The following is a 23281-nucleotide window of genomic DNA, read 5'->3' as shown; positions in this document are numbered from 1 at the left end:
TGGGTTAAATCACAGAGTCTAGGGCTTGCTGATCAGAAGGTCGGCGGTTCGAATCCCTGCAACAGGGTGAACTCCCGTTGCTCGGTCCCAGCTCCTGCCCAGTTAGCAGTTCGAAAGCACATCAAAGTGCAAGTAGATAAATAGGGACCGCTCTGGCGGGAAGGTAAACGGCATTTCCGTGCGCTGCTCTGGTTCTCCAGAAGCAGCTTTGTCATGCTGGCCACATGACCTGGAAGCTGTCTGCGGACAAACGCTGGCTCCCTCGGCCTATAGAGCGAGATGAGCGCCGCAACCCCAGAGTCGGACACGACTGGACCTGATGGTCAGGGGCCCCTTTACCTTTACACCTTTAGAAATATACCACAGAGCTTAAATTTAATAAAGTGGCTAGAGAGAGAAAGGGAGGGAGAGGTTTTTTAAAGTTTTAAAAATGCAATTATGTATAAAAAAGGGTGATATCACATTTTTAGCAGTTAATTTACAATGTTGAAAATAATAATTCTTCATAGGGGTGTTAATTACCAACTGCAAATTAAAAATAATTCAGAATACCATAAAATATGAAATGTCTGAAAGTGGAGGACTTTTTTTTATTTGTCCTGTTGTAGATGTGTTCATTTCAACTGTCACAAATGTTAATACCTGAACAGATGCTCATCTTATAAAAAAAAAACAGGGACCTTGGTTGGTAGCGGAGTGAAATGGCTTGGACTTCATTTCCTACTGGTATTCTTTGGATTAATATTGGCATAAGAATCAAAATTATTCTTCTGCCAGTTAAATATGCGTAACCAGCTGTGATTTTTTTCCTACTATAGAGTATGAAAAAAAGTTTTTTCCCTCCCTTTGCAATATAGGTGTTAATTGGTGCCTTTGTATCTTGTTAATTAACTTCTCGTAACACCTTTTACTCCTTCTTCATTCCAAATTTAATGAGCTCCCTTGTTGTACAATTTTTTATATATGTAATTAGCTAAAACAAAAAGAAAGCCTTAAAGAAAAGGGGGGGGAGAGAAGAGAAAGGAGACAGCTTTGAGAAAAGTAAGCCTAACAGATTTTACTGCAACAATTGTGAAGAGGGCTTTAAAAATAAATATGATCCGCAGTTCACAAAGAGACACACACACCCTTCATATTACCACATAAACATGTTCAAATAATATTTTAATTTGACACATACAAACAAGCGCAGGTAGCTTCAAGATGGAGACAATTAACTACCACCCATCATGTTCTGTATTTTAAAAAAAGCAGCTGGTGGAAACATGATACAAACATCAGAAAAGTTCACTAAAATTAGACCTTTCTTTCGTTAATCACAAGTTTCTCTCCCCCCGCTTACTTAGATTATGTATGTGTGTCTTTAAAAAAAAATTACAATCCAATAGTAATTATTATTCCACTGGATTTAGCACTAGGGATAGTTTAGCAAAGCAAATGCGTATCTCAGTGGGGCTTCCAAGCACAGCTTCTTTTGCTACGTACCATGCAATGGAATATATGTTTGCTGGGTGACCTATAAATGAGTGTTTTCATGTGTTGCTTGGAGGCATCCTCATGCCACTTTGAGACATACACTTTTTCATGGTCACTACTCAGTTTTCTAAATAAGTCAATAATGATTTAGATGGGATATATTCAATGCGGCCCAGTCCCAAACATACTTCGTGGTGTAAATAGGGAGACATGGAAATGCAGTTGAAAATTTGGGTTTGTAAGGAGGTGAAGGCTTTCTGGGAAATGATCTATAATGAACTTTTAAAAATGTTGAAATATACATTTGTAAAACAAAACAAAACCAGAAGCCTTCTTACTAGGCATTGTAGGTAATGAAATACAGTGGTACCTCTACTTACGAATAACTCTACTTCATAGCTGCCAAGTTATCCCTGATTTTAAGGGATTTTCCCTTATGCTGAATAGGCTTCCTCGCGAGAAAAGGGAAAACTTGGCAGCTATGCTCTACTTATGAATGGAGTTCCGTCCACCATCTTGGATGCGGTTTAGATAGGATTTTTTCTACTTACGAATTTTTAGATAGGGTTGCTTCTACTTATGAATTTTTTCTCCCAATGCATTCCTATGGGATTCGACTTACGATTTTTTTTCGACTTACAAATGTGTGTTCGGAACGCATTAAATTCGTAAGTAGAGGTACCACTGTACATAAGCAAGATAAAAGACTGTTTTATATGCAACAACTGCAGCAAGAATATTATTAGCCCAACGATGGTAGCAACAAAAGATACCAACGAAAGAAGAGGGGCAGAAGAAATTAATGGACTATGCCGAGTTGGCGAAACTAACAGGGAAAATTCGGAACCAGCAAGACCAGACTTTCCTGAAAGACTGGAATAAATTTACAGAATACTTGAAAGACAATTGTAAGCAACTAACTTCGCTAGTAGGGCTGCAAGAAGTTTTGTAAGGTGGACTTTATCAATTAGTGTGAAGTATAATAAAAAAATTGTTGATTTATGATTAGGATTTAATAGTAATAACTATAATTCCAAAATGCAGTATTAGATAATAAGTGGGGAAACCATCAGTTGAGGAGGAGGGAAGTCTCAGGCTGTTGTAGCCAAATGTTTTCTACAGTTATTCCCAAACCAGATAAGGATCACACAAAATGTGCAAATTATCACCCAGTGTCCTTGATAAATGTTGATACAACGATTTTAACATTGACAGTAGCAAATAAAATCCAACAGGTGATTGCAGTGGTAATCGAGAGGGATGAGATTGGCTTCATAAAAACAAGACAGGCTGCAGATAGTATTAGATTAGTGGCAGATTTGGTTGACTTAAATAAAAAAAACAAAGATCAGTTTGTAATCATATCATTAGATGTTGGGGGAAAATGATTAATTTGATAAAATTTGTAAGTATATAAGCATATGGAGTTAGCTTGAATTAAATTTGTATTTGCCTTGGAGTTTATAAAATAGATCAAAGTAATGTAAGAGGCAACCACATCTAGAGTCAAAGTAATGGTATTATGTCTGCTACCTTTATGTGTGTGCATATTTTCGCTTTTATATGTATCTCTGTTGTTGTTGTTTTTCTCCCTCTCACTTTTCCTTCTTTTTCCCGTATCACTTCATTTCTTTTAATTGAAATCACTGTCATAAAATATAAATACTAAAAAAGGATGCAGAATGGAGACATTCAGAAAGATTATTTTTAAAGTGCCACCTCAAAAGTAAGTTCAGTCTAACATAAAACTCTGTCTATGACAATTTCACTGAAAAAACAACATTAATCTTTGATGACTTTTTAATGCATTTTCTTTCCCCTTGGAGAATGGTCAGAGTGGAATAAATTTTTGGTGTACAGTGGAACCTCAGTTTATGAACGCAATCTGTTCCATGGAGGCGTTCGTAAACGGAGGCATTCGCTCCCCGAAGGCATGCTTCTGCGCCCCCGCGCGCTGTGCAGATCGCATCTGCGCATGCGCGAGCTGCACAAAAGTGATCTGCGCATCCTACGCCATGGAACCCGGATGTAAACACTTCCGGGTCCGCGGCGTTTGTAAACGGAGGCGTTCATAAACAGAGGTAGTTGTAAACCGAAGTTCCACTGTATCACTTAGAAAATTCACATATCACAAAAAAAAAAATTCTTCTAGTAGCTTCATCAACAGCCTAATCATCACAATCATGTCATTAGTTTCAACTGGTCCTCTCACTGTACTCAGGAGCATGGCTTGGTGTGTGTAAGTTCAATGTCCATTCAAATCCTCCCCTCAGAATCCTCCTGTAGCTTTTACAGAGACACGAAAGAAGCTCAGAATGCTCTTTCATTTATAGAGAGAGTTTTGCTTCCCTATTTGGCTGCAGCAACCCCCTCTGCAGAAGAGCGACCGGGTGAGTAGCTTCTTGAACTGTCTATTTATTTGGAGAATCCATACCCAGCTGCTTCAGGTGGCTGCCTCTCAGAGTAGCTTAACGTGAAGTTTAAAAGCAATCAAAATCCAATTATCAACATTAAAGAAGGAAAGCAGGCTTGAACAGAAAAAGGAGAAACAGCTAGATAAAATGATGCATGAAGCCAAAATATCTAAAAGGTTTCAGTGAATAAAATTATCTTCATCCAACATTGAAAAGGCATCTGAGTTGGCTACAGGTGAGCATCCCTGGGAAGTGCGCTTCAAAGTCAGGGTACCACAAACAATAATGCTGCATGCTGAACCATCACCCACCTCACCTCTGAAGGCCAGGCATCCAAGACAAATGAGCAGACATGTGGATGCAGATAGTCGTTACTGTGTAGAGGAATGTTTGTTCGGTATGAAGAACATCTCCGGTTAAATCTAAATGTCTAGCTTTGCATGTGGGTCCTTACTGAACATGCATGTCTTTTCCTTAGATCCTACATGCAACTTATTTGCATTGCTCAAACAGTCAAATGCAGGCATCTCCAAACTTGGCCCTCCAGATGTTTTGGGACTACAACTCCCATCATCCCTAGCTAACAGGACCAGTGGTCAGGGATGATGGGAGTTGTAGTCCCAAAACATCTGGAGGGCCAAGTTTGGAGATGTCTGGTCAAATGGTGGTTCAAAACCCGAGGAACTAGGTTTAAGCCAGTCCCCCCACCAATAAAACTGTCACCATCTAGATGTTTTGCACTGCAACTCTTATCAGCCCCAACCAGCCCACCCCTTCCATCATCCTGGTCCAGGATGATGGAAGCTATAGCGAAGCAACATCTGGAAGCATCAGATTGGATAAAGATGCTCCGAGCCTTATGCCTGGTCACTTCAAACAGCTGAACTTTCACCTGGCTAATAATCAGTACACACACACACACACACACAATTTGCATACACAGTACTCTACACCCACCCTACACACCCGCACAGAATCCAAGCGTTATGTTGCAAGCCTAATAGCTATCTTAAGTGGACCACTGAAGCTATAGATCCTTACTTATAGGAATGGTTGGATCAGCCTATTTCTGCTCACATATAAGTCCTTTCCATCTTGTTTCCAAGTCACTTGGAAACAAATTCAAAATTCAGAAAATTTGCACACCCAAAATCATATTTAAATAGTATATAACTACACACACACACAAACACACACACACACACACACACACTTGTTCCCACATGTTTGTTTATTTTTATAGAAAACTGCAGTCCTACAGTATAGCTCTTTACCTGGAAGAAGGCCCCATTATACACAACAAGGCATACTTTTGATTAGACATCTCTAGGATGCATTGTGAACATATTTTCTCTCAATATGCGCACTTCAGCGCTTTTTTGATAAACTTTTAAGAACTGCACCAGAACATTCAGAAAGTGTGAACTGAGATAGATAGCTAAGCTCCGATCTGCTTGCTAGTCCAAGAGATATAAAACAGGTTGGTTGCTGCTTACTTGGATGTGGCAGAAACTGGGGTGGGGCAACAGCAAGGTTGGTGCTATGGGAGTGCCTCAATGGGAGTGCTGCCACCAGTTTTCGGCTCCTGCACTTGAACCCACATGGTGCTGACCTCACCACCACCACACCCCATCCAGGTCAGCAGCAGTGATGCTGGTGTCAAGAAGCTGGCTCCCCTGCACCACCCCACAAGCCCTGCCACAGCTATTTCTAGTCTGGCTCACACCATCAGGAACAATGAACATAATGAGAAGATATCATCAACTGAAGCTCAATGGCTTTCCTCTAAAACTTTATGGAATCAGACAGTGATTTGAAGACCACAACAGGAAGAGGCTAGTCTGACCTCCCCAGGAATACAGTGGTACCTCGACTTATGAGTGACTCGACAACCAAATTTTTCGACTTACGAATGGGGCAAATGCCCGCACGCTTACGAACTTCTTGATCCGAACTGAAACCACGGTGGTTTTAGATAGGGTTTTTTCGACTTACGGATTTTTAGATAGGGTTGATTCAACTTGCGAAGTTTTCCATTTCCAATGCATTCCTATGGGAAATCGCGTTTCCAATGGCGCTTTTCGACTTACGAATTTTTCGACCTATGAAGGTGCCTTCGGAACGGATTAAATTCGTAATTCGAGGCACCACTGTATACAAAAAGTGCTGGGCATCTCTCTGTTGAGGGCACTGCCTCCTGCACAATATCACCAACCACTAGTTTGGCCATTTAGCTGTTTTCCCCTTTGCTTTGGTACCATTTAGTGTTGCTTATTCCACCCTGACCGCTGATCCAGCCTATGCAGATCACCTGCCCTGTGGCAACTGGTTAATCCTAAACTCTTAAGTAAAGTCACCTCCCAGCCACGCCGTCCTTTTTATGTTTAGTTAGGTCTTTTCTTCTGACCTTCATGATCTAATGAATGATGAATGCTTTTTTGTCCCTGGCCAGTCATTGGCAGAGATGAATGGGCAACTTGTGTATCGTATGCTAATTCAGCTGGATGAAAACCAATTGCAACCTCTGTGCTGACGCTCTTCAGACTGTTAGTCTATAGATCCTTCTCTTTCTCCTGCTAGCTTTCATGTTTTAACATTTAATCAGATTCTTGGGCTTCTGTTAATCATCATAAGGGACGTGAAAACAAACAAACAAAACCAGAATTTATTTCTTTTTACGTGAGGAGTATCACTGCAGACTATAGCACTAGTCTTGAGTTCCTATATCTATACTTCCTTTAAATCAACTGTGAAATGAGGGTCAGGGCTGGCCCAAGGTATTTTGCCACCTGATGTGGTGCAGGAAATGTTGTGGGCGTCACCACCAAGTCAAAGTGCACAGTACCTAAGACTAGCTCACTTATTCTGCACTTAAGACAGAGAAATCTCCTGCTCTCGGGCAGTAAAAATATGATGATAAATGAAGTGACTCAGAATGTGCTGCCCGTTAATGACACCCAGAATCAATGATCTGTGATGAAAACTTCACTCTGCCTAGTGACAGGGCCAGTCCTGATGGGACAGAACTACACATTCAAAGGGCCACAGGCGCTGCCTCATCTCCACAATGTGTGTTTCACCTTACCCAAAAAACTGACATAATTATAGCATGTTTCTCAACCTTACACCATCCACGGTCAGGAGCAGGGGAACACAAAGCCTAATGATATATGCCAACAAAATTAAAAAATTCATTCAGTAGCACCTTAAAGACCAACTAAGTTTTTATTTTTGTATGAGCTTTCGTGTGCATGAACACTTCTTCAGACCAACTCAGACCAACACAGCTACCTACCTGTAACCAGATATATGCCAAGTTTACTACTACACAATATGGATGAGGAGAAGGTGATTGGGGACTTAATTTTCAGTGTCAGCTCCATGTCCTCTTGTAACATCTACTTCACCTTCAATGCAATGTGAAGATGAATCCATGGAACTGAGATAAGGCTTCAGAAAGGTACTTCAGAAGGTAACAGGCTATGACATGGGGCTCCCTTGGAAGTGACCCAGAAACTACCACTAATCCAGAATGAAGCAGCTAGACTGGTGACTGGGAGTGGCTGTTGGTCCTGACCTTTAAAGCCCTAAACGGCCTCGACCCTGTATACCTGAAGGAGCGTCTCCACCTCCACCGTTCAGCCCAGACACTGAGGTCCAGCGCAGAGGGCCTCACTGTGAGAAGTGAGGCTGCAGGGAGCCAGGCAGAGGGCTTTCTTGGTAGTGGCACCCGGACTGTGGAATGCCCTCCCATCAGATGCCATGGAAATAAACACTATCTGATTTTTAGAAGACATCTGAAAGCATGTTTGATCTTTTATCGTGTTTTTCATATTCTGTTTGGAGCCACCCAGAGTGGCTAGGGAAACCCAGCCAGATGGGCAGAGTATAAATATATTATTATTATTATTATTATTATTATTATTATTATTATTACTACTACTACTACCTGGATCAGCAGATTTATGCTTTGAGATGTTAAAATCACCATCAAAGCAACCTATTTAAGGGTGATATGTGTGCACACACATATGTGTGTGCATATGTATATGTACATATATGTACACACACACACAAACCCCATGGTTTTTACCTACCTTGGCAGGCTGTCTTACCTAGCTAGTACTCCTGTGTTTGGATTGGGGAGTCTCATGGCTCATGGAACATGCAATGCTCATAAGTGTACCTGAAAGTGCTGCTAAATGACAACAACAATGCCTAGAGCCCGATAAACACGATTGTCATGAACTCTCTGGTGGTTGATACACTCTAGTAAAATACACTCTAGGGAAGGTTAAGCATGCTTAAGATCTTAAGGATACATTCACTCAAATGGTATCAATTTCTAAAGTGCTTACGCTCTAATCCTTCCTTGAATTTAGCTCCTTATTACTATTTCAGGGCATTTCTCCCCCTTATACTCTTATTCAATGGTTTGTCACTCAAGGAGCAATCAAACACACAGGACTGCTAGGGCTACTGCAATAGTTGCTTCTTAGACTCTTTGCCACCATTATTTTGTGCTGGCAACCCAACACCAGCCACCATCTTTCCCTTTTCAAGAAAACCAGATAAACAAAAAACACTCCTGTCGCCAGTGACCTGATTCTGATAGCTAAATAACTGGAAGCATCCACAGTTGATAATGTTGCCTCAACCTGAAATCCCAAACATATGTTGTCCTTTAGACATTTGGTCCATTGCTAGAAAGAGGGAGGAGGTAGAAAAAGAAAGCACAGGACCATTCATTTGGGTTTTCCCCAATACCTTGAAATGCACAGGGATTCCAATCTGTACATAGATTAGAAAGCAGACAAGTGTAGAATTACTTCATCTACTGTAATGAATTGGAAAACCTACTCATCCAGTAGCTCTGAATCCACATGACCCTGTTTGGTTACTTCAAAATACTGATGATTTGTATTGAAAATAGTTGATGTTTCCTAAAAAAAATCTTGAGTCATGCTGCTCCATATAGATTCTGAGGTCTTTTTAAAAATTGATATTTTCTTTTTTAAAAAAACAAAACCCACAAGCCTGGTATTTGATGAAGTCCTTGTCAAATAGAAGCTATTGTGTGTGTGTGTGTGTGTGTGTGTGTGTGTGTGTGTGTGTGTGTACACACACACACACACACACACACACACACACACACACACACTCATTACCATCTTTATTATGAGCACTTGGTGAATTTTTTGCCGCTTTCAGTTCTCATTATAGTCCCAAGATTGTCATGAGAATGGATTCATTTTCGACAATTTTTCTCATTTAGAATCTTTCTTCTTTCCCCCTTCTTTTTTCATGAACATGGATTTACTTGTACCAATCTCTACTCTTATACTATTTGGCAGAGAATTAGAACATGATGGATTGGGCTTTAGAAATGTGATACTTTGAACTCATCTCGAGAGTATAACAAGAATAGAACTGAAACGGAATGAATATACACATAGAGACACCAGTTGAAAGACAGCAGTGAGAACAGAGGAGAAATATATTTATATAGTCATGTCGATTATCCCAATATGATTTTTTTAACCCCTCTTACACTCGTAATTGAGAATCAAAAATTTAAGCCTGTTTAGGTTTCAGCTCTAGGTTCTCTCCACTTTTTAAAAAGGAAAGGAAAGAAAGAAGAAGTAATGAGCTATGACAGGTTTTCAGCCTGAAGGCCACATTCCCTCGTGAACAAACTTCTAGTGGTGGGTGGAGCCAGTGGTGGGTGGAGTCAGAGGCAAAAGTGTGGGAAAATGGAGGTGACCTAACTTTAACAGCAATATCATTCCAGACAGGCAGAACTTGGGGTTTTCCATCCCACCTCACACCCCCACACCCTATTGTTACCCAAGAGCCATCATTCAGTCAGACAAAAGCATTTGAGCAGGACCAGTGAGGAGACAATGCCATGAGCCACATAGAAACACCTGAAGGAACACATTTGGCACTGGCCACTGGCCATGCTACGTTGGTGCTGATGGGAGCTGGAAGCCAACTCTGTTCTAGACTTTCTGTGTTTTCAGTCCTTGCATATCCCCTTCTGTCAAAAGTACAGGCTTGCTTCTTCATTCTCCACCCCCTTACAGCTTGATCCTGCTTAAAGTCTGACTAGCATAACGAGACAGAGCAGACTGTGTCCACCTAGATATTGTTCAAGACTCTTACCCATCTCTCCACCGCTGCCTCAAGGGTCCAAAACTTTCCCTTCATCAGAGGTCAGGAATGGAAATCATTCAAGTAGATACAAGTGGTTCATAAATGTTTATTGTTCACAAATGTTGTATAAATAATTATGCTGTTGTCTGTATTGTTGTTGTTGTTTTTCCTTTCCCTTCATGTGAAATGCCTAAAAAATGATTAGACAATAATTTTAGTTTTGGCCACCATAGGTTTTAACAGAAGACAAATGGTAGCAGAAGAGAGAAAAGGGCTGGTTGTGGCAGACACAAGGCAGGGCAGGAATGTCTCTCTCCTAAAATTCCTACTCCATGCTGGGTTAGGAAATTGTGACTGTTCTGAGCAAATGGGCAGAGAGTGTGTTGGTGGTGGCACTTACACAGCAAGCCTTTGCATGTCTACTCAGAAGTCCTTGCATTCAGTGGAGCTTACACCCTGGCCATACCTTCAAAAATGAAGTCTGAATTCTGGCTAAATGGCAGGTCATTTGCAAAAGCTCATTCGCTGCACCGTATTCAGATTTTGTTTGCAGCTTCTCGACACCTACGGCAATGAGTGACTCAAAACTTATCCCAGTATAAGGTAGGTGCCCTCAGGAGAAAATACTGAGGAAGAAGGTCAAGTGACTCATCAAATCCTCCATTCTAAAATGAAATGATACTCCTCATTCAAGTTAAAGTGTCCACCCTTAAGCTTAAGCAATGGAAGCATGAGCAGATGAGCCAGGAGTATAATTGGTGCTCCTATAACCCATTTCCACTGTGCAAGCTGGTCCCCTCAAGCAGCAAAGGCTCGTCTGGAGCCATTAAAAACTTAAGGAGTGCTTTGCAAGGAGTGCTCTCCGCTTGGCCTATAATTATGTACCCTCCCTCTCTCTGCCAGTTGCCAGAAAGAGTTTCGCAGGGATGCTTTGATGAAATCAGGCATGTATACCTTCCAGAACAGTTTTAGTTTGTTTTCTCCCCCTCTTTTTAAAAATTGCTGCTGACCAAACACTCTAGTAGTTGTTCTGCTAACCCCCTTTAAGCTTTTTAATAGCCTCACAAGAGTAATTGGATTGCATAAATGGTTTTCATGAATATCAAGTGAACTAGGCTGCAAGCCTCTGCCCACTTTCCCAGGAGTAATTGAGCTCATTGAACTCAATGGGAGTTGCTTCCGAGTAGACATGGATAGGATTGTGATGCTAGTGTATGTCCTCACTCACCAGGCAATATTTTAATTCTTTGCCAGAGGCAAAGCATAAAATGCAAGAGTAGACGACAAGCATGAAAATCAGATGGTAGCATCTGAAGGAATATCATCTTTCTCTCTCTGCTCTCCCTATAGATAGCTGCTTGGATTTTCCCCTTCATATTACAAATGGGTCCACTTCCATGTACGGATGAGGAAGAAATATGATTCCATTCACACCTAAAGGTGAACATAATTGCACATCTGAAACAATAGATGGATTGAAACAAAGCCCTTTGAAATATGCACTTCCTCTGATTTTTGTCATGCAGTTGTGTACAAAGATGTACACCCTAGTTTAAAGTGTGCACAAAATGCACATATTAGTGAAAATAATTTACAACAAGGAAATAGCTATAGAGAAAATTGGGGAAAAAATGTGCATGCAAGAAAGTGGATATTAGAAGAAATTCTCACCATGATGCAAATGATTTTTCATGAAGATTCTTTTTCTTTCTTTCTTTCTTTCTTTCTTTCTTTCTTTCTTTCTTTCTTTCTTTCTTTCTTTCTTTTAAACGCAAGAACTGCAAACTGATGATCTGCGATGTGGAGAGCTGAAAAGTCGGGGGGGGGCGGACAGACTTGTCCATCCCCACTCCCATGGTACTTTAATTTGGGAGCAGTCCTACGACAAGATTCACTAGAATGAGCAGGTTATGATCTAGCATACCTCTGAGTGTGTCAGGAGGTTCTTGGCAGAACTGAGCTATGCCAGCATAACTCCTTCATCCTTGGCTCAGCCAGATAGAGACTGAGGTATCTCCCCATCCCAGCTGAGCCCAGCAGATCCTAATCTAGTGTAAGGACTGAAAAAAAGGAGTGTTTTGGGAACACGTTGAGGATGGCACCATACAGGAGACTTGGCTTGAATTCTAAGCCTACCCAGCCTGGTCATGTAACCCAGTGACCCAGTGTAAGTTTTTTCTGGCAAAAGGGGCTTGCAGGAGTTCAGGTTTCAGCCAATAACCCTTGAGCTCCTCCGCCACTGAGAATACTCAGTCCTCATTGAGTTGGGATGTTTGTGTTGGGTTTCTATTTTCCCCTTAGGGTTTTGGTTTTAATTTATGTTTTGTTCTTCTGGGAACTTGAAGGTCCCCTGAGCATGCTAATGCATCCCTCAGGTTTCTCAGTGGTCCTGCTTTGGCTACCTAAGGAGAGCCAGCTGGCTCATGTCAGTGGCCCATCTAGTCCAGCATCCTGCTCTCACAGTGACCAACCAGATACCTGTGGGAAGCATGCAAGCAGGACATGGGCACTCCTCACCTGTGAATGGAGGTGGAACATAACCATTGTGGCTGGTAATTCTGCTAGCCGTGTCCTCCATGAATGACCTTGTCTTTCATGAGTATTGTCAGCGCTCGCCCTCTGAGTTCGTTATTAGGGGAAATTGTTTTCTATGAAATGGTATGAGCACCTGATCATCTAACACAGGAATCAGGAATCTGTGTCCATCTAGTTGTTGTCGTTGTGCTCCATTTCCCATAATCTTTGACCGAATCTTGGCCATGCTGGAATCCAACAACATCTGAAGGACCCCAAGTTTCTATGATGGACCTAACCTATTTGCAAAATGAAAGATGCCAAAACACCAGCACTGCACTTTCCTACGCTTGCATAAACCACCAAGGCAGAGGCTTTTCTAAACCTCACTGGACACAAGGCTTTCAACAGGCAAGAAGCAAATCTTGTCAATGGTACTAAAAGGATCAAGGGTACATCCAGAATAACAGTTTGTAGAGCCGGGGGGTGGGGTGGGTTGAATAATGGGATAATAGAACTAGCTTGGAGAAAAAGTATGCTAGGATTATTAAAATTCATTTTAAAGTAAAGCACATATCCTGGTTAGAGCAAGATTAATTTGCTGGAATTCTCCAAGTACAAAAATTTGCTGAACGGATGAACAAAGATCTAGTAGTGGAAATAATTAGTGTAGACTTCAGAAGCGCTTTTTAAATAATGCAGCAGTTCAAAAAGGCTACTTTGGTATAAAAGGTATTTTGCAAGCAAGATAATAAGAGGAAGTGATTTTTCTTAGCCTTGTTGGAAAAGAGTTCTGACACTTCTCTGTCCCATCCCCCACCCCCACCATTTCTAGACAAGTGAGTCCCGAAGCTGCAGCCAACGAAGAGCAGCAAATATGTAAATACTCACAATGTGCTCAATAAAGTTCTACTGAGAGTAGACCCATTGAAATGAATGGACTCAAAGTACTCACACCCATTCATTTCAATGAGTCTATGCTGAATAGAACTAACATTAGAGACACGTCTTACTTGTTATTATAAGCATGCTTTAATAGCAGACATAGCTCAGAGTGCCATGACATTTCCTTGTCTTTCCTTGTTTCCACCGCATGTTGATTTTCTGGCGATCTGAGTGCTTGAGTGTGGCTGTGTATTAGCTAAAAATAACAGCCTATTTATGAGATTCCATTATGTACTTCTGCACATAGAAAAATATATATTGTGCAGTCTGTTTTGTACTATGCCACATATGTTGGGTGCTTTTTGTAACTGCTGGAGTGTTTGTGTGAAGTGAAATGTTTAAATGTGATGGCGGAATAGAAGGAAGCGAAATGGCACCGATAAAGTATGTGTTCGCAAGCATGAATCTGTTTGATAATTTATGTGCCTTTGCACAAAACTATTAAATACACTCAATAGTATTTTCCCCCCATGTCAGTGTGTCAGAACACTCATTGGTTTATTCAGAAATACAGATGCAAATAGCAATAATTTGTTGTAATAGAGGTGAAATTGTGGCAAGTGTGTGGTGCTTCTGTCATTAGGGAAATTCTCTATCCAGGATGGAAGAAAGGTTGAAGGAAATCTTCAGTGGAAATGCTGTCCTCCCTAAAAGAGGGCAGGTGTTGCGATGAGACCTGGAGACTGACTGACTGTGTTGTGGGTGGGTAAGACTGGACAGCCACAACACCCGATTGGTAGGTCCCTTGATGTTGGGTTCAATCTGGCCAATGGGGTGCAGTCCAAAAGGGTCGAGGGACCTACAGTATATATGCCCATGCATGTGACCCAGAGCTTCTTCTTTTGGCTCGTGCATTCAGAACACCCGCCCACCTCTCCCTACTTTTAGGGCTTTGTTGTGCTTGACCTTGCTATGCCGTCGTGTGTCGTCTGTTGTTGGGACAGGGGCATGGCAGGAATTTTCCCCACTTGGCTGATTGGCTGTTGTCATTTGGGTTTTGCCTGCCGTGTAGCAAATCGTCACAATTTGTAAGGTTGTGGATAGGCTCTGGTTCAGGTGATAGGGATGGGGGAACGTTCTCGCCATCCCTATGTGAAGGGTAATCCTGGTTTGGTCAACCCCCAAGAGGGGGTTGTGCCCGTGCGTGGGTCCAGGGGAGCATTTGGGGGGTGAACATAGTCTGTATCCAGCTTTTTGCCTACCCAGGTATTCACCCTTGGCTGACCTATGCTGGTGCCCTGGATCAGCGCTGCCTGCATGGGTGCAAGGAGCTAGTCGAACCAGAGCCTATGCAACCACTCACTTTCTGTAATTAATAAAGTTGTGTCCTAAATTCTGCAAAAACCAAACTAAAATTTGAGTCAAATGTGTCTTTATTTAGGGGGGAGGTCTTGGGGTCTGAACACGCAAAGGAACCTGACTACAGTAATGGAGGAGAAGGGTGTCTGCACACTCCCAGAAAAAGTCAAACGTTCTAAGCTTTAGTGATGCCTACAGTTTCATACTGGATCCTCAGGATTGGGAATGTGATTGTAGGCTCAACCTGGAATGACACCTCTCCTACTTTCATGAGACCCCGGGCTTAATTTCTATAAGCGGTAACTTCATTCTTCTGACAAGAGTTATTCATGTCTTCCTGGGCCGCTCGCTTGGTGAGACAGAAGATGAGAGATAGAGAGGAGGAGGAGGAGGAGGAGGAGGAGGAGGAGGAGGAGGAGTTTGGATTTGATATCCTGCTTTATCACTACCCGAAGGAGTCTCAAATCGGCTAACATTCTCCTTTCCCTTCCTCCCCCACAACAAACACTCTGTGAAGTGAGTGGGGCTGAGAGACTTCAGAGAAGTGTGATTAGCCCAAGGCAGGCATCCCCAAGCTTTGGCCCTCCAGATGTTTTGGACTACAATTCCCATCTTCCCTGACCACTGGTCCTGTTAGCTAGGGATCATGGGAGTTGTAGGCCAAAACATCTGGAGGGCCGCAGTTTGGGGATGCCTGGCCCAAGGTCACCCAGCAGCTCCATGTGGAGGAGCGGAGATGCAAACTGGGTTCACCAGATTACGAGTCTACCACTCTTAACACACTACACCACACTGGCTCTCAGGAGGAGGTCCCCCACTGATTTGGGGCTCTGGCCCTTCATACTGCCAGCATGCTCCCCTACAAAGATTACTTGCAGGAATATGCCCTTCCAAAACATTACTCAGTCCTGCCTTAGAGTAACTCATGGGAATCCAACAGCCACTGCAAGCTTCAACTTATTGCGCTAAAAGACAAAGATGAAGTAGAAATATTTAGTATGATAAAAAAAATAAGGGAACAATACATCACAATGGCATGTCACAAAGGAAAAGCCCAAAATACGATGTCAGAACATCTAAATACTTCTTATTTACCCAGTATTGAAGTTGCAGAGTCATATTCATGGGTCTGCTCTATCCAAGTGAGTAATAGAGTACCATTAGCCCCAAAACATCATCTATCAATATCAAGCCCCTTTTTAATATGATTAAAATTATTTATTACAAAAGTCTTTTGGATTTACTAGGTGCCAATCCAGCAATATTAAAAGTTATGTTGTTCGAAAGGTTTCAAAGCCCCAGATATCCCCGGTGAGATAATAAGAGTAGAGGAAAGTTGATTGGGAAAAAACAGAGCTGGAGTTCAATGAGGTATCTCAAATCCTGTTAGTCCAGGTAATTTTTGCAGGCTGCATTCTGAAATCTGACAAGACAGGCCTGTTATTAGAGCCGAGTGAATAATTCATAATAAATAATTTATTCGTCTAATTTGTGCCTTTCTTTTCCACATACATAGCAGAATGTCAGCAAACAGTGATTTCCATGCATGTATTAGTTGTAATTATTCAATTATGTTTGTATTCCTCTATCAGGATTGATATTTCAATGTTGTCGTTTTGCCCGGAATGGTCAAAATAAGTGACAAAGAATTGTTTTATTAGCATAACTCAATTGTTGTTCATTCTTCAAGTAAAATGTCTCTCGTCAATTACCACGCAGCACAAACTTTGCCCTCCATGCTCGGAGTTCCATGAATATTCAAATGCATTTGGGATGGTCAGATATTTTGTTGTGTTGACTTAGAAACCTAGGTGCACAGCTGAAATTTAAATTGAATTAATCACGTCCTTTAAACTCTGAATTGGATGCATGAGAGCAACCTTTACAAGAGAAATGTTCCCATGCAACTGGGGCAATGGATAACTCAAAGATGGAGACTCTCTGGGACTAGACCAAATGTCATCCTTGAAGCTTCCAATCTGATCCCTGGGGCTTCTCCTACTTGGCCCCATCCCTCATCCTCGAGCCCTGAATTGGCTGTAGGAGCCAATACAGTTTGGCCCAAGATAGCCAGGCCAATCCTTGATTGAGGATTATCTTTCTTTGCATTTTATTTGGTTTCCTTAGAAAAGGCAGAGGAAGAAACTGAAATAGATTTGTGTGTGTGTGTGTGTGTGTGTGTGTGTGTGTGTGTGTGTTTGCGCACACACACACACACACCAGGTAAAAGGTTCCCTGGATGGTTAAGTCCAGTCAAATTTGACGATGGGATATGACGCTCATCTTCCTTTCAGTCCAAGGGAGCCCGCATTTGTCCACAGACAGTTTTTCCAGGTCATGTGGCCAACATGACTGTCAGGAGTATGAGCAGGAGTCAGGCTCTGGGGCCTGTAGTGCTTTGCAGGACTGGGGCATGCCTCAACTTGTGCTGGAGAAGCAAGGTGTGGCCACACAGGTGAAGTCCTCAGCTTGTGCTGGAGAGACAAGGAGTCACCCAGGTGAGGCCACTTGAGATCTCACTGCACCTGGTGGCAGGAGCTGGGAGGGATAAAAGCCCAGCATTTCCCTTCAGCTTTTTGCCACAGCAACGCTATCCCTGCCTGGTTGCATCTGGCCTCCTGTTCCTTGGACCCTTGCCTTGTTGCTGCCGTGCTTCTTGGACCCCTGCCTCACCTTCACCTTGCTCCTGCCCCGTGGACCTTCGCCTTGCTTCTTGTTCCTGGACCCTCGCTTTGCCTTCACCTTGCTTCGTGCCCCGTGGACCTTCGCCTGTGCCTACGACCCTGCTTCTTCACCACCATCTTGCCTCTGGTCCTGACGCCCGCCGACTGGACCGTGACAATGACTAAACTGCTTCTGGCGCAACGGGACACCATGATGGAAGCCGGAGCAAACGGAAACACTGTTTACCTTCCTGCCACAGCTAAACCTATTTATCTACTTGCACTGATATGCTTTCGAACTGCTAGGTTGGCAGGAGCTGGGAAAGACCAACGGGAGTTCAACGCATCGTGTGGATTCAAACTGCCAACCTTACGCGATCAGCAAGCCCAAGAGGCTCAGTGGTTTAGACCACAGCACCACCGCACACAATGGAGTAAAACTGCAGAAAACTGGGAAGCAAGAGCACATTCAGAACAATGAACCAAGGGTTCCGGTTTCCGCCGGCAGGAATGGCGGACCTGTTTTCCATCCCTCTGACCTTCGTAAGGAATTTGGCGGTTGCTAGGGGAGTAAATGGCAACCCCCTACCCTCTCCGGGGGTTACGGAGAGGGGCCGCTGGCCCGCGATGCCCCCAGACCCACTCCGACTGTTTATGGAGTGGGGGGAGCTTGGGCTGAAAAGCACTTACGAGGGCCAGGACTCCCGGACGCTAATCTGCATGGCGGGGATTTCCATGGTTAAAGAAGATAATTAGGCTTAAATCTATGGACATACTTCAGAAGGAGGGGAAGAAGCGCTGTTTACTGCTGAGAAATCTATGCTGCTGAGGGAGAGGAGTTAAAGGCTGTATATCATCTGGAAGAAGGATTGATGGGGACGGAGCGATAAGGGAATGGAGTTTTATTTTTCTTCATATGAGTTACTTCGTACCTTCCCAGACGCGATGTCCTGGCTTGTTTGGAGTGAAAGAGAAGCAAAAGACTGTGTGAGTTGAACTTTATAAACTGTTGTTACTGAGCATATTTTTTAAAGATGTGGAGTTGCCGATGAGAAAAGCCCCCCCCCCTAGTCGGACGGAAGGAGTCCTGGACGCGTTCGGAGGATTTATGAGCTGTGACGCACTTTGAATTGGAGCAGCGACCTGAAGCTAAGTTCAGCTATAGGGCAAGGAGATCCATTAATTTACCAAGAGTTTATGGTTTGATGTTTGGGTCTTCTGCCTGGAAAAGCTGTAAATTTTATAAAGATTGTTAATCTTCATGGCTATGAGAGAAAACGAAAGTGATTTGAGCTTTTTAAGATGGCGCTGCTTCGACGCAACAGGGAGCTCCAGACTAAGAAGATTTATGGGGAGGCTGGACTGATTAACCCACACAGGAGAAAGAACATTTGTGAAACCTCGTTTGATATTTATCTCAGCAGCTGGGAAACAATCGGTTGAAAGTGGAAAACATCTATGTGACTGTAAGGGGAAGATCTGGATTATTATGAACTTGGAGGGCGATTTGAACTTTAGAAAAAAGACGGCAGTGGACGGTTGCGAGGAATCCCCAATTTCTTGAAGCATGGGAACCCAAATAAAAAATTCTTTAGACGATTTGGCATAACATTCGGTTTGATTGATATATATATGTGTATAATTTGAAATAATGAATGTGATATAATTGGTTTTAATTGGAAAATTAATAAAATATATTTTAAAAAAAAACAGAACAATGAACCAAGAGTATGGAGAAGCAAAATGTCAGATTAGAATGTCCATAGAAGGAGATGGGAATATTAAACACGAGAATATTAACTTCTGATTGCTTACTTTAACTTTACTCAGTCATTGTTCAGAAGTTAAGGCCAAGTAAATGCCATGGGTGCAGTGCCCAATAAACTAGCTGCCAGTACATAACTTCAATCTTTCAAAGTATTCCAAGCGGGTTGGTGCTTTCTTCTCATCCTATTGAATCCTACTGAACTGGATGGGTAATAAATAACTAGTAACAGTTTGGTGGCTTGATTCCCGTGTTTGGTCTGAATGCCCATTTGTCTTCACTGCTTTCTCTTTCGGAGAAGTAATTCAGTGATCTTTTTCGATACGAAAGGGAAATAGCTTTGCCTGCCCTTATTTACACACAAAGAACACTATAGTATGGGGCTAAGGAACCTGTAGCCCTCCAGATGCAGGAAGACTCCCAACTCTTATCAGCCAGAGAACAAGGATGATGAGTCTTGATCCATCAATAGATAGGCCACAAGTTTCCTATCCCTGCTATACTGCTTGGATCCTGTGAACCGCCCTGAGACGTACAGGTATAGAGTGGCATACAATTATTATTATTATTATTATTATTATTATTATTATTATTATTATTATTGACAAATTTGTCTTAAAGTGTTACTTCCCATGGCCAAAACGATTGCTTAAAGATTAGTAACGCTGCTGAAATGTATAGTTAGTTGCTCTGTGCATCAACTGTAGGTTGTTCGTAATTTGAAAGTCACAGCTTTGACTTTGATCCGCCAAAATCAGGACTTTTTTTGTAATTAAAACCGTGGAGATGTTTCAAAACGTTGGCATACAGGAGAGCTTCCATCCATATTCATAACGTTGGGCACATTTGCAAGATTCAAAGTTGCAGCGGGATCAGTTTGCCCATCCTTAATAATCATCATAACAGATTTTCTTGGAAATTGCAGCCACTCCTGACTCTCTTGATTCTGGGTACTGTAGTTCACTAAGGGATGTTGGGAATTGTAACTGTGAGGGGTGAACTGCAGTGCCTAGAATCCTTTGAGGGAAGAAATGTAGTTTGAGTGTGCTTTGAATGTACTTTATACTGTAAACAAAGCCTCAAAACGGACCATGTAAGGGCCACACAAATCTGCCTAAGGAGGTAGTTCCACAAACATTTCAGTCTTAACCAATCAGTAAATAGATGGATGGTGTTATTTGTTTTTAGGTGATCTTTTAGCCTTTCCCTTGAATAGCAAATTGTCAGTAACCAACATCTTCCCCATTTGCAAAATCTATTCAGTGACTGTTTATGAATAAGTACATTGGTGAAATTCATGCTTTAAAAGTCTGCCTTTGCAGTGCATAATATTCACAGTGAATAATTTTACCAGCGCTTCACTGTAGCAGGGAGAGGGGGTGAACACCACCACCCAAAACACCTATGTCCCACTTCTAATTCGATAGTGGAAAAGTGTGACTGACTTATCAAGACTGTGAAGTGGAAGCCACTGCTGGGCAAAATTAATTTACATAGATAGTAGGTAAAGATGGACTGTGGTTGGGGAGGTATGTTGGAAACCTGTTTGCTTATTGCAAATATGTTCATTTAGCATGTTGAAAAAGGACAAATTAACCAACTTTGGACAATGTTGTGCTATTGCTCTACGATTGGCATTCAAAAATACTAACATCTCTATAAGCAGTGCAATGCAAACCAAAACCATTGTCATGCATAATATACAAAATCTGAGGGTTTTTTTTGGGGGGGAGGGGGGTTGTTGATAGTATTTATTTCCAGCCTTTCCAAATAAAACTTTTGAAGTCTTCTTAAAAGCTTATTTCGCTTGTGTACCCTGCGACCTGTCTTACTCCCATGGATCTGTTAATACCATTAGGTGGTTCAACCCTGCCAAGATTCTCAAATACATTGTGGAAGTTGGAGTGGCTTCAATAGTCCAGTTCTGGAACACGTAGAAAGAGGATAAATGAACCTTGCCCTGTGCAGAGCAAGCAAAGTGTGGCTTCCATGCATCATCAGCGGGAAGTAGAAACACAGCTTGCTTCGTATGCGAGGCACAAGGGAAGTGGCCTCACCAGGCATGTTTTCACTTCCTGTTCCCTGTGTTACATATGATCAGGGCATGTGAGAAAGCCTGATAGAGCTGCCCAGGACAATCTAGGAGAGATCTCATGTGCCTATATCATGGCTAGTGAAAGCACAAGATCATGAAAACGCCCTGGGTGTTTGAGGCTTGGTGCACAAGAGGCAAGCAGCCTACAATGTTCCAAAGATCTCATGGAGTGCTATTGGATGGAGAGGGTGCTGTCTGCCTCTCAGGGCTCTGCTTAGGTCATGTGCCTAGCTCACACTTCTCGGCTCACACCCTCTTCAAACATTTGTACCTGGCTAGAATGTGTCCTTGAGCTATGATGGTGCTGCTTCCTTGTCTTGTTGGAGGTGCACTTGCATAGAAAGCTCTGATTTGGGTGTTGGCTGGAATGTAATCTAGTGTTCAAAGGTAAATATCATATCTGTTGCCCTACACATTTCTACCTTTGGCCATTTCCCATCAACAGCATGTGGCCCCCCAGAAGGTAGTTCATGGGGTAGCTCTCCATCCCATTCCCTGTTCTAGGAAGCCATTTTGTATGCCCCAGTTATGTTGTCTGCAATGGCAAGGTGAAAACGTCACCAGTTCATCACACTATAAGCACATAGTGCTTGTCACCTGCCCCCTCCACCCCAGAAAGGACTCAATTGCTTCCACTTCCTGGTCCCACTGAGAAAATGATTCTGCCCTAGTCAGCTACAGGAAGTTATCTCTCTGTGGTGCAATTTGCATAGCTGTCAAGTTCTCCCTTTTTTTAAGGGAAATTCCCTTATGCTGAATAGGCTTCCTCAAAAGAAAAGGGAAAACTTGACAGCTATGAATTTGGGGGCCATTCTCAATAATATTCTCAAGCATATCACCAAAGTGATGATCGGCCTCTACACAGGGAGTTGCAAAATCATGGCTATTTGAAGCGTGTCTACCTGTGGGTCAGTTTGTAGCAACAATTCCAAATCTGAAACTTGTAAGCCACCTGTTATGTCACTTTGAATGCTGATTGATCCTGGCATAAGCATTTCTGGACCACAGTCGATGGCATTGGATGCATTAAGTGTAATACTGAATTGACAAGCATATAAACACATGGTGAGCAATACATTGGAGTATGTCAAGAAGGAAATGAAATGTGAATGTGTGGTGGGGAGAAAACGGCAATGATCACCTGAAAACAAAATAGTTACAGTGATCAGTTAACAAGGCAGCAATAAACAAACATTCTAATTATCACTTGTAGTGTGGTTTTTTAAAGAAACACAACCATAATCTTGATTTAAGCCACGGGTGTCAGAATCGAATTGCCTAATAAATTGCAATTTGTAGTTCCCATCTGAAGTTTCCTTGTTCAAGTATGGCCACCTTACAATCAGTTACAGTTTATTACTAGGTAGAAATGTTTCCTACTCCTTTCTGGATATTGCCGTCTTATACAAGATGAGGACGTTCCTGATCTGATATCGGAAATGGTAAAACCCAGAAACTGCGCTTCATGAAAGCTTAGACCATGATATTTATTTTATGACAATGAATGAATGAATGAATGAATGAAATGTTCTCATTTGCAATTTCTCCATTAAACCTGTTTCTATGACTTTATCTCTTTTAATCCAAATTTCTCCTACTCATGAAACAACGCAGTCCAGTGTTAAATGCATCATCTTCTCCCTGTCTGCAGCAAAAGAGGGGCCTGATTTACTTAGACAAATCAAATAATCATTGCCAGTGGAGAAACCTCTGCTTCACAATATTCGTAGGAGCATAGACTGGTTGCATTTCGGATTAGGATGTATGGCTTCAGAAAAAGCAAATCAGGTAAATTCACTTTTAAATTCAAACTGAAATAAACTTCTCACCCCACCCCTGCAATCCCCAGGCTCGGTCCATGAGCGGATGAAGGTACTTGATCCATTTTCTTATGAGCATCTCTACTCACTGGTCCCACAGTGAGTTTTTCTGTTGCCAGTGTCCCTTGCTGGGT

The sequence above is a fragment of the Zootoca vivipara genome, chromosome 4 (assembly GCF_965207765.1).
Source record: "Zootoca vivipara chromosome 4, rZooViv2.hap1.1, whole genome shotgun sequence".
NCBI classification, from domain to species: Eukaryota; Metazoa; Chordata; class Lepidosauria; order Squamata; family Lacertidae; genus Zootoca; species Zootoca vivipara.
This window is presented reverse-complemented; position numbering follows the sequence as displayed.